This window comes from Rhinatrema bivittatum, chromosome 6 (assembly GCF_901001135.1).
Source record: "Rhinatrema bivittatum chromosome 6, aRhiBiv1.1, whole genome shotgun sequence".
NCBI classification, from domain to species: domain Eukaryota; kingdom Metazoa; phylum Chordata; class Amphibia; order Gymnophiona; family Rhinatrematidae; genus Rhinatrema; species Rhinatrema bivittatum.
Window position 1 is genome coordinate 350,366,332 of NC_042620.1, and position 15,265 is coordinate 350,381,596.

A 15,265-nucleotide genomic window follows, 5' to 3' on the forward strand; every position below is an offset into this window, starting at 1 on the left:
TTTGGCACTCATAAATGTTCACAATTTCTAGTGTACTTTATGATAACAAGACAGTATTGATAGAAGGAAGCAGAAGGAATAGGGAGAGTTGGTTTAACATCTAAAGATAAAAAAGAGAATTAGCAGAACTGAAATGAACTGATGGGCTTCAACCAGTTCATAGCATCAAAAGTCTTATCGTACATAGGTGAATAAGTACATCATGATATAACAGAGTGGACATGCATGCATTAGGTAGCAGTACTTGTTAAAGTAATAATGTGATTTGATTGTTATCTGCTTCATTATGATTTGATAGTTTATCTAGAGCTAAAGGCAGAATATCAAATTTAAATAAATAATGACGTTGCATCAATAATTAACTGCGCTGCAGGACTTTATCAGTCACTGGCAAGAGGTGAGGAGGTCCATGTTGAATGGATTACCCATGCCCAGCTATTTTGGATTTAAGTGGTAACACGCAGCAATAATGTGATATGCCCAAAGTCCCAATGAGCATCAGTGGCAGAAGCAGGATTTGAACCTAGCCCTCCTTGTTCCCAATGCATTATTCTAAGCACAGACCACCTGCTTCTGTCTGTGGTGCTGTTTATCACCTTGGGAAAGTCACTTTACTTGCTCTGGATTTAGCCCATGCCTGCTGAAGAACACAATTTGACCCTAAATCCAATAAATTAAAATTCCTGATCTGAACATTTTTAATTATTATAATCACAAAAACATTGCTTGTGCAGATACAAAATGAAAACACAACAACTTACTCAAAAGCTATGTATATTACTAGAGCAACACCCAAAAATATGGAAGAGGCACCGCATCCTGCATATGTGATTATGGTTAGTATATATTCGTTCCCAGCATCAATTGTTTTTCTAGACAGGTCCTGGAAAAGCCAACAAAATTAGTTCTTATCATTAATCAGGACATCTCTGTATCCAGCAAATGAACAATTGTACCAAACTCCCACCCGACATGGGGAGGAACATTTTCATCTAGATCTAGCCGGGTAATGAGGTGGCTGTCTTTATATGAGAGAAAAACTGGGTAGAGCAGGAGGTGGATGGTAAAAAACACCCCTGTACTTGATTTTCATATATACATATGCACTTTCTAGTGTGTTGTTGGCCCACAGAAATAATGGATTTAAGGTAAAATTACTACTTTTGTACCACTTACCTTGTATCTAATTTTCAAAGAGAAACTACCAGGGTACATGTGTAGAAAATAGGGATGTAAATATTATATAACATATGTTTATGCTATTGAAATTATCAATGGTTGAGCATTTATCTATTAATGAGCAAGGGGCAGGGGTGGAAGGGCACAGTTCTGGGGCAGAGTCATAACGTGAGCCTGGTGGCAGCGAGGGACAGAGAGGGAGAAGAAGCAGCAGCAGCAGCTGTTGGAGCTTCTTTGATCTGTCAGTGCCAAAGAAGCACCAATGACAGCACAGGGCTGCTTCTCGTCACCTAAACCCATGGTGAGTGGCGTCAGCCTCCATCAAGTATGCCACTGGTGGATCTGAGGCCTGCCTCCCACTATTGTAATGGAGCTAGACTATTAAATGGTTAAACAGCAAGGCTCAAAAATAAATGGTAAGATTATATTTTTTTTATAAATATTTATTGGCTAATCGTTTAAACTGTTTAACATTTCACATCACCAGCACAAAAGTACATATGTACCTTGTACCTGCATGGATTAGTGATAATTCTCCCTTTGTGTGCTGTGTAATTTTTTTTTTATCTGTTATTTATCAATCAAAAGGTTACCAGACAGCTCCAGATTATCAAGGACATACCATCAGTCCTGGTTTTGTATCAAAGAACTTTTAGTTTCATTTTCTACATATCTATTCCGTGGCCCAAAGCCCAGACTGGTTTGGTTCATCCTTGTTAACACTGAGTTATCTGCAAGTGCAATCAATCATTCACATTTTCTGGAACAATGGGAAAGAGGAATTATTAATTCTACCACAGTTAAACCATTGTAATATATCTTTCATCAAATTAAACCAATTAAAATACAATAATTTATAGATTTTGGCATATTGTTTCAATTTTTTGCATTATTATTACAGTTAATTTGAGCCAGAAAAAAATGGAAATGATTCTAGAATAATATTCAGAATCATTTCCACCCACTAAAAATTTTTTTTAAACATAAATATTTATTGTACCATTTTGCTTTGTGCTTGTAAATATTTCCTCCTCCCAGGGGACTGATATTTTTTAATGGACAGCAGCAAAAGTAGACACAGACAAAAATAAAGTGACTATGGTGTAGCATTGCCCTATTCAAATAAAATGTTACATTAATGAATCAGATAATTTTTTTTCCTCACCAAGAGAACACCAAAGTGAGTAAGGTGGTCACACTGGCAGGCTGTGTAATTGATGTTCCTGAAGGCTACTTTACAGCCTGATGAGTTCCATCCACCCATGTTATCTGCAGATCAGAAAAATGAAGCCTTTATCCAATGGAGACATGTCCAACAGTACAAGACTCCAGAGAAGGTAGAATGTGTTGGTGTGGCCAAGGGTTAACATGAAGGTGAGGAAGAAGAGCTTCATATAATTTCATATTTTAAAATAAAATATGCAAGTTAGTTATTCATGGTTTCATGCAATTAAAACATTATTATAATGTTTCTTAATCATATCAATTACTGGTTAGAACATAAGGAGATGACGGAGGAGTCAAGAAGGCGGCATGCTAGCAGTGTTTGGGTCTCATTTTCCAAGCCGCTCGCATGCGATAAGGGACCTTTCGCACGCGAAAAGTCCCTTATCGCGTGCGATACCAGGATGGGGGCGGAGTCAGGGCGGAGTCAGCCCCGGAAGAGGAGGAGTCGGGGCATCACTGGGGCCGACTCTGCGCCGACGCTGTGGACAGCGAAAAGGTAGGTGCATTTTCGCTGCCTATTTCGCTCCTAATACCTACACCTCCTATGGAGGCGCTATTGGGTGCGAAACCAGCAGCGATCACACCGCGACGGTGCGATCGCTGCCAGCTAGCGCAGGCCCGCCCCCCGTTTCTGCCCCATCCCTCATCTTCTAAAGTATCGCAGGCCTGCGATACTTTAGAAAATGAGGCCCTTTGTGCTGCTCTCTAAAAGTTTCCTCTAACTTTTTATTCTGTGGCCATGGATATGTCTCCAAAAAGGAAAGTAAAGTTAGGGTGTTTCCCTCGACACCCTCAATCCCTCCGGGGCAGCATACTATCCCTCAAATTACTGCAATCTACCTGAAATCGGAGGTGGCGAAAATCCCCTCTGGTGAGAGCAGAAGAGGAGCCTCCGTCTCATCTGGGGAAGTGTCTCTCAGCCCCCCTGTCCTGAGGAAACCATTGGCGATTACCTTGCAGAGCACTCCGGAGATGGCGCTTGCAGCTACAGAGCTGGTTGGCGCAGGATTAGCTGCAGAGGGAGCGACCATGGAGCCTGGGAGTGAGACATCTGCTTTGATGCAGGAGAGTACAGATATACAGCCTTATTAGGTATGCCCCAAGCTGCTGCTATTGGTAATTTGTTTCTTAAACTGACTGTGGAGACTCTGGACTCCCTAGGGAATTGGTGGCACAACTAGGATCTCCTGTTCATAAATGTTCAATACAAATCTCTGCTATTGCACAAAAAATGGACACTTTAACACAATAATATAACTCCCAGCTAGAAGATCATAGAAATCGGATTCAAGGCTTGGAAGATGGATTAAAAAGAGGGCAAGAAGTTCAATCTACTATAATTCAAGAGCAGCTGTCCTTGAATAGGAAAATTGAATTAATGGAAAATCATCTGAGACGTTTGAATCTCAGGCTATTGAATTTTCCTAAGGTGATTGGTGAGCAGCCAATCACCTTAGAATTACCCTAAGGAAGTATATGACCGAGGTCTTGAAGATTTCTTCAGAAAATTTTCTATCTTTTAACAGGGTATATTTCCTACCTTTTCAGCACTCTGGAGGGAATGTGGTACAGCATCAGCTAGATTTGGGGAACCTGACGGAGTTTCTGGAGTCCTCCACAGCCGAGATATTGGAAAGAGCTACTCTATTAATCTCTTTTGTTTATGAACAAGACCTTAGTCTAGATATGCGTAGTTACTTCCAGAATGTTGGGTTAATTTCTATGGGCATTTTGTTCAAATGTTCCCAGACCTAGCTAAAGCCACACAGGAGAGGAGGAAAGGCTTTCTAGCTTTGCGTCAGGAAGCCCAGTCATTAGGAGCCAGTTTTCAAAGTTTCCTTGTAAGTGTATTTTGAAACTAAATAATAATGTTTATATATATTTTGCCCCAGAGCAGCTTAAACTGTTTATAGAATTCCGTAAAAGGTTGCTCCTAGCCTCCTCTCCACAAGTAAGCCCTTTTTCTTCTTTGTTTAGCTCATCAATTGTTCCTCTCCCTGTCTTTAAATATTTGTGGTCTGATATATGCATTTATTATTTATTTATTTATTTATATATAATGATTATATTTTTGTATGGAATTATTATCACTTTAAGAGTTTTTCTTTTTGCCTGAACAAAGTTGTAAATGCTTTGTAATCACTGAGAAAATCAATAAAAATTAAAATAAAAAAAAAAAGAACATGAATCAAATGCTCTAACCTGCGAGTCTGTAGAAATGAGCCATTAGTACTTCATTTAAATATTAATCAAATGAGGTGTAGTTATGTTTTTTGTGATATAGTCAGCTTTGAATCTCTTTTGATTAATATTTAAATGGGGCAGTACTGGCTCATTTCTACAAAGACCAGTAGGTTAATTAATACATTTGCCTTCCTGAAGTGTAGTTGCTTTGCAGAGAATTGGCAAATTTTGCAATTTTCCATGTTTAATTGTGGTAAGTGCAAATTGCTTATAAGATGATTTTGATGCTTTAGAGATTTGATTAAAATTTTGCAAATTCCTTTGCAAATGTAAAATTTCACTCCTAGTCACCTTGCAACCAGAACAAAATTAGATCGGTGTCAGGAAATACTTTAATTAAAGGTAAAAACCAGTGACTGACTTGGGCCAAGTTTCGCCCATACAACGTGGGCTGCTTCAGGGGCTATACAAAAAATCTCATACATTTAAAACACATGAAATTAATATTTATTTATTTATTTATTTATATTTATATATTTTACATGTTCCTAATAGGCTAATGTCTGTAGCTGCACTACTAGTTACTGTGAAGGAATTAACATTATTTGAATGGTCATCTTCTTTTTCATGTTGCTCTTATATATATAGATAATTCATATTTATCTATTTATTAATTTTGTATGTATGTATGTGCTTTAAATGTATGAAATTTTTTATATATGTTTCTTATATATGTTTTTATGTCATTTTTCACTGTGTTGTACTATCAATATGTGTGCATTTTTTAATTTTTAATGTTATAAATATATATATTTATGAGCTCATGTAGTAATATATTTATTTGTTTGTTGTATAGCCCCTGAAGCAGCCCATGGTGTATGGGCAAAACTCGCTCTGAGTCGGGCACTGGTTTTTACCTTTAATTAAAGTATTTCCTGACACTGATCTAATATTGTTCTGGTTGCATTGCTGCTACGTTGGATCGGCTTCCGTGTTGTTTTCTGGGACTTCTAGTCACCTGACACTTCTCTACACAATCACAAACACTGCCCCAAACACACCACACACGCACTAACCCCCATATTCCTCTATACATGTGCCCCCTACCCCCTCACCACTACACACATACCCAGAAAAACGGGAGGTGTTTCTGTAACTCACAAGCAGCAAAGTCAGAAACCCCTCTCTGCCTAGCCAGTGAGAATGAAGTGTGGCCAGCCATTATGCATTCTGGTTGTGCCAGTTAATGAATGTAGCTTTGTCAGGCTGTTTTGGGATTAACAGAGATGCTTCTGTGATGTCGCTGATGAACACTGCGAAAGGAGCGAGCTCTGCGAAATTGGTCGCACCAGAATGATTAGAGGATTGCTGCATCAATTCTGTTTCATTGTTAGAGCGGGGCTCACAGTTGTAAAATCAGACATTTACATATTAGTTCCTGAAAGTTTCTTGAATGGCTGCTCAAATAAAGCAGCTGTGATGGTGGTTATGAATCCCACATTTCTGGTTTTATCTGATTCTGTGTTCTGCAGGAAGAAATACTGAGCGAAGCCTAAATTCTTTGACAGCCTGTCTATGACCTCATAGCCTTGCTTGGGTCACAGTACGATTCCATTCCAGTTATACTACTTCTTTTACTGTAATGCCAAGTAGAAAATCATTCTCAGACATGAAAAGTGAACACTAAAGAAAGCAAAAGTAGAAAACATGGCATCCTGCAATTGTACTTGCTTACTGTACAAAGGATTGTCAGGCAACAAATCCTTATGTTAATTTGTTTTATTATATTTATTTTTATGTTTTTATTTTATTTTCTTGTTGTATTTTACTGTATTTATTTTTTATTTTATTGTACGTGTTATGTTATCCTCCTGTGCTATGTATGTCGTGTGTAATCTACCAAGTACTTTGAATCATGTGGGATATTAATCCACTAAATAAATAAATATATAAACAACAAGGTGACTTTAGTCAATACATGAATCAATACAGACATGACTTCAAAAGAAAAGAACTCGAGTCAGTGTCCTTCCTCATATACACAGAACTCTTAGTAGAATTCCTTGCAATAATGTATAGAATGAAAATAATGCATTCCAATGACGAGAAACCTATGTGAAGAGACAAGAGTATCAGAGCATCCTACTTGGAATTTGTATTAGTAGAGGTGGGAAACTCCCCTCCCCCCCCCCCCCCCCCAAAACACACACACACATACACTCCAAACCAGAGTTGAATTGCCAACTTTCATCTGTGAAAATTCCAAACATTTGGATGCCAAGTAAAATTTTCTCTGATAGTGTCCATCCACTTCCGTACATGACTATTATTGTGTACAGCACTGGGATACCTACTGTGGAGTGTGGCCTAGTATCTAGGTCATGCAGAATAGCAGAAGTGGCCAAACTTCCACACATCAAGAGCCACAAACCAAAATTCATAGAGGCAGGGAGCCACCATTATTTTTTGGGGATAGGGAAGAATATCCAAGCTTCTTTTTCTCCCCACCGGATCCAAAGACTCATACACACATACACACAACCTCTCAGACACAAAGACACACACACATATATACACACACACATCCCTTCAAATACACAAGGACTCATCACACCCTCAAACATCCTAAAACTCACATCTATGCTGATGATATCTAGTTTTTTATTCCAATAAAAAATTCAATAGCTGATACATTAAACTATCTTAAAATCTACATAGGTACGATTAATAAATGGATACTTCATAATTGTTTATCATGAAACATCTCAAAAACAGAGTGCTACGTGAGTCGGCCTCACAACTGAGCGGCCAACTTTGCTTACTGGCATGGCGGGGACTACTTTTGGCTCTCTTGTGGTGGCGGGGAATCCCCGCCGACGCTTCCTGCAACTCTCCTCCAGCTCCATCCCCACTGTGTTCCCTGGCACGCCGCAGTGCGGATACCATCCTGCACGCAGTCTCCGACCTGTTCTCTAGGCACGAGCGTGCGCTGTTCTCTCTCATTTAAAGAGCCAGCAGTGGGAAAATGCCTGCGGCCCACCATGATGACATCAGATCCAGGGGCCTATATAATCCCGGTCCTGGCAATCTGCAGACGCCTCAGCAACAGGTCAAACTCCTTTGGAGCTGCTGGTTGACGTGTTCCTGACTCCGTGTTCCTGACTCCACTCCCTTGGATTGACTTCTGGCTTCTGACCTCGGTATGTGTTTGGATCTTCACTTGTCTTCTGCCTGCCCTGTCCTTGAAACGTCTTGTGATCTCTGCCTGTCTGCCACCTGCCCCAACCTCTGGAACACCTTGGATCTTTGCTCTAAAAGCAAAGTACTGTTCCTTTGCTTTTAGAGAAGACATCTGCAAAGTCTTGGTACTGAGGCAGGAGATCCATGGGGCTAGTAGCCAGGGGAATTGTGGTCATGGGCGGACCCATCGAAGGCAATACTTAAAGCAATGAGGGCCCCAATGGTTGAGCTGGAAGGTCCCCCAATTGAACTGAGGTGAATATGGTTGTAGCCAAGGCAACCCCAAGACTATGGGGTGCACGGCTCTCTCCAGGATGTAGAAAGTTATTTGTTCTTCATGCAGTAGGTCCATACGGAGATTTAGGGAATTGGTCGTGAAACCAATGTGCCCCGGCAAGGGTTCTCCATAAATATATATAGGAGTCTCTCACGAGTGATCGTGGGCTGTTGCAGGTCCTTTTTTCAGAGCTCTGGTAACAAAGTTCCTGCCTGCCCAAAAATCTATGAGGGCGAGCGTGGGGAATTCCTGGCCATCCTTGTGATAATAAAGAATCCTTGGTGTTTTACTGTTCCTCTACTTTTGGTCGTGATTTTCAATATTGCATTGGTTTCTGGTTTATTTCTTTGGACCTTCTCTAAAAGCAAGGCTGAGATTCTGCTGGAACATCGGTGCTTCGACTGCACCATTAATCTCCTACTAGGAGCCATTCCTCCATGAGGTAGGGTGTACCTTTTATCCCCTCCTGAGTCATTGGCAATGTCACAATACATAAAGGGGAACCTCGCCAAAGGCTTTATTAGACCTTCTACCTCGTCGGCAGTGGTGGGATTTTTCTTCGTTGTAAAGAAGAATGGAACCCAACACCCCTGCATAGATTACCAAGGCCTTAACGCCAATATGAAGAAGGACAGATATTCCCTGCCGCTTATCTCAGAGCTGTTGGATCACCTTAGGAGTGCCAAGTTATTCTCAAAGCTAGACCTGCGTGGCGCATACAACCTCATCCGTATCTGACCAAGAGATGAGTCGAAGACAGCCTTCAACACCCAGGACGGCCACTACGAGTACCTCTCAATGCTGTTCAGACTGCAATGCTCCTGCAGTGTTCCAGAACATGATGAACAAAATCTTCTGAGACCTCCTATATGTCTCGGTGGTAGTCTACCTGGACGACATCCTTGTATTTTCCCAAGACGTCCAAACCCATCATCAGCATGTGTGGGCAGTTTTGTAACATCTCCAAGAGCACTAACTATACGCCAAGCTCAAAAAGTGCTCCTTCAAGAAGGGGAGTTTGCCCTTCTTAGGATATATTGTGTCCAGCTAAGGATTCTGAATGGATCCTGAAAAGGTGCGAAACATCGAGGACTGGGCTCAGCAATCGACCCTCCATGGACTCTAGAGATTTCTGGGTTTCGCAAACTTCTATCGACAGTTCATTCTGCACTACTCCCAGCTTGTGGCTCTGCTGACCGAGCTTACCAGGAAGTGGGCCGACACCAAGAACTGGCCGCTCGAGGCGGTCTCTGCCTTCTGTGAACTCAAACAAGCTTTCCTAGCGTGTAGCAGATGGACTCAAAACAAGTGGGTATAGTGTGCTCGTGCTAGCAGTTGGAGACGGATCTGACGTCAGCACGGTTACATATACCCCCACAGGAAGTGTAGCAATTCAGTAATTTCCGTCTCCAGTTTGGAGCTACCTCACGCTCGCTGAGCGTGTTTCCAAATTCTAACGACTAAATTCATAGAAGAAACCTACCTGAAGACGAGCCCCGCACTCCTGCGGTGATACCATTCGGTCCCTCCCCCAGTTGAGTTTCCCGAGCTGACTTCCGTGGTCCCTCGGAGGTAAGAGCCTCGGTCCGGTGGCCGACTCGCGGCAGGGACCTAGCCCCCGAGTGAGAAGGGCTCGGGCGCAGCATAGAGGCAGCCTCGGTCCCGACGTGGACTTGGCCCCCAAGCGAGACGAGTTTGGGCGCGGCCTAGAGGCAGCGGGTGCACTTCCTCGAGTGCTCACCCTCTCCCCCCGCAGCCGGAGACCGCCCGGGTCGCAGCCGGGAAGCACCGAAGACAAGGTAAGGCGTACATCTTTACTGTGGTCTCCGAGGAAGTGTGGACTAACTGGGCCTGCCTACGAGGCAGCCCGCCAAGGAGGTCACCATTTTGCCTGCCTACTCGCCTTCGCCACCTAGACGCACGTTGCTGTACACATGCTGAGATAGGCGCACGTTGTTTAGCGCACGCGATAGGCGCACGTTGGCTAAACGCACGCGATAGGCGCACGTTGTTTAGCGCACGCGATAGGTGCACGTTGGCTAAGCGCACGCTACTAGGATAGGCGCACGTTCATAGGCACCCGTTCATAGGCGCACATTTATGAGACGCCCGTTCATAGGCGCACATTCGTAAGATGCCCGCTCATAGGCGCACGTTCATAAGACGCCCGTTCTAGGCGCATGCTGTTAAGCTCACCTTAATAAGCCCACATTATTAGGCGACACATATTTCAAGGCGCATACTCCGGCTGGGAGGAAATAACAGACGAAATGGAGCATAAGAGAGCCCATGCGTCTGCAGAGCCGGCACCTCCAGAATCAGGCATGAGAGCTCTAAGCCTCTGCTCAGCATGCAACCTCAGAGCCACAAGGAGCGAGGAAGCAGACTCACTATGTGCCCAATGTGAGGAGGCCATGGGAGTTCCAGGCCAGGACCGGTCCCAGCCCAGCGGTTCCTCAGGGAACACTCCGGACTTAGCAGGCCGCGGCGAGCAGCCAGGGAACCCGAGAGACCTGGTGCCCCTAAGGCCAGATCCGACTTCGCTTTCCTGGGTGGAATTATTCAAGGGGATTCATGCCTTTGTCCAGATGCAGTCTGCTCCTCGAATGGGTCTTTCCATTCCGGATGATCCTGCCACTGGACCCTCGAGACCTAGGCACGGCCACTCGCCACCCGACAGCCCCAATTATGGGGATTCGGATTGCTCCGAGAAAAATGAGGAGCTCCCCGAGGAGGGAGAACTTCCCTCGGAGATAGAACCATATCGGGCCATGAGACACTTCTTTCGGAAAGAGGATCTTCCAGGCCTGGTCTCACAATGCCTATCAGAACTGGCCATTCCGGGCCAGGGGACCCCAGGGGACCCCAAAATGAACCCCCTGTTAGAGGGCCTGCGCCAAAAGGCTCACCATTTTCCCCTCCTACAAGCAGCACAGCAGCTAATCGATCTGGAATGGAATGCACCGGAGGCCTCATTCAAAGGGGGTCGGGCCTTGTCAGGCATGTACCCTCTGGACCCGGCGTCCAAGGAGCTGCTGGCGTGCCCCAAGGTAGACGCCATAGTTAACGCAATTGTGAAGCGCACCACCATTCCGGTTGAAGGGGGAGCGGCCCTCAAGGATACACATGACGGCGCATGGACACCATTCTGAAACAAACCTTTGAGGTAGCAGCCATGTCCCTACGAATCGCGACCTACTGCACCGTGGTGATGCGTTCCTGTTTATCACAAGCTAGAAACAACACCCCGGGAGAAGACATGGAGTCAGTTCTCGCATTCCTCACTGACGCAGCCTCCGACCTCGTCCGTATGGCAGCCAAGGGAGTGTCATCCTCAGTGGCAGCCAGGAGGCAGCTTTGGCTATGTAATTGGGTGGCCGACTCTTCCTCCAAGACACGCCTCACAAGAATGCCCTTTAAGGGTTCCCTACTGTTCAGCAGCGATCTCGAGAACTTGGCTAATAAATGGGGTGCCTCTCCATTACCCCGTCTACCAGAAGACAGGTCAAGGAGGAGCCAGCGTTCTTTTTCTAGGCCATCCAGAGGTAGAAACTCTCAGCGCTTCAACCCTTATAGGGCTCGCTATCAAGCACCTCGTTCTCAGGCCAGGAACCAGCCCTTTCGGGCTAAGCACAACAAGAGGAGAACCGGCTCGGGTTCTGGTCCCGGCCGCACCCCACAATGACAATCGGCCGACCCATCCGGGGGTAGCAGCCATAGAGGGCAGGCTAACCCTCTTCTGCCGAAGGTGGGTCGAGATTACTTCGGACCAGTGGGTCCTCGCCATCATCCGAGAAGGGTATTACCTGGATTTTCTTCGGCTCCCACCGGACAAGTTTGTGGAATCTCCTTGTTCACCTCTCAAGAAGGCGGCACTAGAAATTACCTTACAGAGGTTCCTGGCCCTAAACGCCATAATCCCAGTGCCTGTAGGGGAGATAAATTCTGGGCATTATTCCATTTATTTCATAGTACCCAAGAAGGAGGGCACTTTCAGGCCCGTCCTGGACCTCAAGTCAGTCAACCGACACCTACGGGTCCCCAGCTTTCGCATAGAAACTCTATGGTCTGTCAAGAATGCAGTACAGCCAGGGGAGTTTCTCACCTCCCTAGATCTGTCAGAAGCCTATTTGCATATCCCAATCCATCGGGATCACCAGCGTCATTTACGCTTCAAAGTTCTAAATCAACACTTCCAGTTCCGAGCTTTACCCTTCGGGTTAGCCACCGCGCCGCAGATCTTTACCAAGGTCATAGTAGTAGTGGCGGCAGCACTCAGGAAGGAAGGAATTCTTGTCCATCCCTACCTGGACGATTGGCTGATCAGGGCAAAGTCACCGGAGGAGAGCCACCGGGCAACCATCAGAGTTATTTATTTATTTATTTATTTAGAGTTTTTATATACCGGCAATCATGAAAACATATCTTGCTGGTTTACATCGAACAGGAGTGCATTATAAACAAAAACTAGAACTGTGGTGTCCGAAAGTACAGTTACATTTAACAAGGGTAGCCGAACTTGGAGAAGGAAGAAGAGAGGAGAGAAAAGAGATGGTTAAACAATATACAATTTAAATATAGTATACAGAATAAATGTTATATACAAGAGGAGTGGTGTTTTAGGAGTCATTGGAATGTGTCATTGGGTTGTGTCCGGAAATGCTTGTTTGAATAACCAAGTCTTAAGTTTTTTCCTAAAAGTTGGGAGGCAGGGCTCCTGTCTGAGGTCTGTAGGAATGGAATTCCACAAAAGAGGGCCAGCTGTGGAGGTGGCGCGATCTCTTATGGTGATGTGTCTGGTCGTTTTCGCTGGGGGAACTTGGAGGGAGCCTCTATAAGCATCTCTAGTAGGTCTGGTAGAATTATGTGTTTGGAGAGGGAATTGAAGATCGAGAGTGGTAAGTTGATGTATAGTTTTGTAGGTGATGGTTATGGCTTTGTACATGATGCGGAAGTAGACTGGTAACCAGTGAAGCTCTTTCAGGACGGGGGATATGTGGTCTCTTTTCCTTGCGCCTGTCAAGATTCGGGCTGCTGAATTTTGAACCATCTGTAGGGGTTTGGAGTATGATGATGGTAGACCTAGCAATAGGGAATTGCAATAGTCTAGTTTCGAAAAAATGTTATAGCTCTTCTGGAAAGCCTAGGATGGGTAGTCAACATAAACAAGAGTTCCCTACAGCCATCCCAGTCACTGGAATACATAGGGGTTCAATTCGACACCCAGGAAGACAAGGTCATCCTGACATCCAAGAGAAAGTCAAAACTCCGGAATCATCTGCAGGTCCTGCTGAGCGCCAGCTGGCCCACAGCTCGGGATTACCTACAGGTCCTCGGCCTCATGGCATCCACTCTGGAGGTGGTGCCATGGGCGCGGGCTCATATGAGACCATTGCAACGCGCCCTCCTATCTTGGTGGAGCCCACGATCACAGAACTACACCATACACCTACCTCTACCAGCCAGAGTGCGGAATCAGCTACGGTGGTGGTTGCAGCCCGGCCACATGAGCCAGGGGTCAAGAATGTCCTCCCCAACCTGAACCCTGCTCACTACAGATGCCAGCCTGAACGGATGGGGGGCACACTGCGAAGAACTCACCGCCCAAGGGCGGTGGAGCAGAGAAGAGTCAAGGTGGAACATCAACCGACTAGAAGCGAGGGCGGTCAGGCTCGCATGCCTGCAGTTTGCTCACAGACTTCGAAACAGAGCGGTCAGAGTGATGTCGTTCAACGCCACCACAGTGGCATAATTCAACCGACAGGGCGGAACCAGAAGCCAACAAGTGTCCCTAGAAATAACTCCCCTGATGATTTAGGCAGGAGCAAATCTCCAGGACATCTCCGCCGTCCACATCACCGGGAAGGACAACACCACGGCAGACTTCCTCAGCAGAGAAAGCCTAAACCCGGGGGAGTGGCAGATGTTGCCCACAGCCTTTCAGATAATTGTGGATCAGTGGGGGACGCCGGCCATGGACCTACTAGCGGACAGGTCCAACGCTCAAGTACCCAGATATTTCAGCCGCAGGCGGGATCCTCGAGCCCAGGGGATCGATGCCCTGGTACAGCCATCGCCTCAGGGGATCCTGCTATATGCCTTTCCTCCATGGCCCCTGCTGGGCGCCATTGTACACAGGATTCAGCGGCACAGAGGCCTAGTTCTTCTAGTGGCCCCGGACTGGCCAAGAAGACCCTGGTACGCAGACATGAGAAGACTACTGGCAGGGTATCCTCTACCTCTGCCTCCATACAGGGACCTGCTGCGGCAAGGTCCCATCCTCCACGAGGATCCAGCTCAATTCTCTCTTACGGTCTGGCCATTGAGAGGGCTAGACTGAAGAAAAGAGGATACTCGGAGCCGGTAATAGATACACTCCTCCGAGCACGCAAGTTCTCCACATCACTGACATATATCAGGATCTGGAGAGTTTTTGAAGCCTGGTGCGACTCTCACAGCACCAATTCACATGCCGCTAAGATTCCTATCATTTTTGGACTTCCTACAAGATGGACTTCAGAAGGGTCTGGCCCTCAGCTCCATCAAGGTTCAGGTAGCAGCGCTGTCTTGCTGCAGTCCCAGGAGTGACGGCAACACCATTGCCAAACACCCAGACGTCTCACGTTTCCTGAAAGGAGTCAAACACATTCGCCCGCCACTGAAGTGGCTAGTGCCCCTGTGGAACCTCAACCTAGTGTTGGAATTTCTAGCGGGATCCGCCTTCAGGCCTTTTCGAGGCCTGTCTCTCCATTTGTTAACCTTGAAGATGGTGTTCTTGCTGGCTGTGTGTTCAGCACGCCGCATCTCAGAGCTACAAGCACTGTCCTGCCGTGATCCATTTCTCAGAATCACTCCAGAGACTATCCATCTTCGCACGGTTCCTTCCTTTTTACCCAAAGTAGTCTCACAATTTCACCTCAACCAAACCATATCCTTGCCCACCACGGAAGGTTTGAAGAAGTCGGAAGAAGGTCGAACGCTACGCCATCTCGACATCGGCAGACTGGAAATGTCAGAAATGTCAGAAGCAGTACGAAAGACGGACCACCTGTTCGTCCTGCAAAGCGGGAAGAAGCAAGGGGAAGCAGCCTCACGGCCAACCATCGACCACTGGATCAAAGAAGTTATCAAGGCGGCCTACATAGAGGCAGGAAAACC

At 45.7% G+C, this 15,265-nt stretch overlaps 1 protein-coding gene across 1 annotated transcript in view; it reads right to left on the reverse strand.

Annotated features, from left to right (window-relative positions):
• Positions 1-808: 808 nt before the first annotated feature.
• Positions 809-15,265, reverse strand: part of LOC115094596 (adhesion G-protein coupled receptor G4-like) — a 143,605-nt gene continuing 129,148 nt past the window's right edge. Inside the window, exons 10-11 of the mRNA XM_029607815.1 lie at positions 2,345-2,448; positions 809-883 (exon numbers count right to left, since the gene is read on the reverse strand). The gene's annotated coding sequence lies outside the window, so the exon portion shown is untranslated. The remainder of the gene's footprint in view (positions 884-2,344; positions 2,449-15,265) is intronic.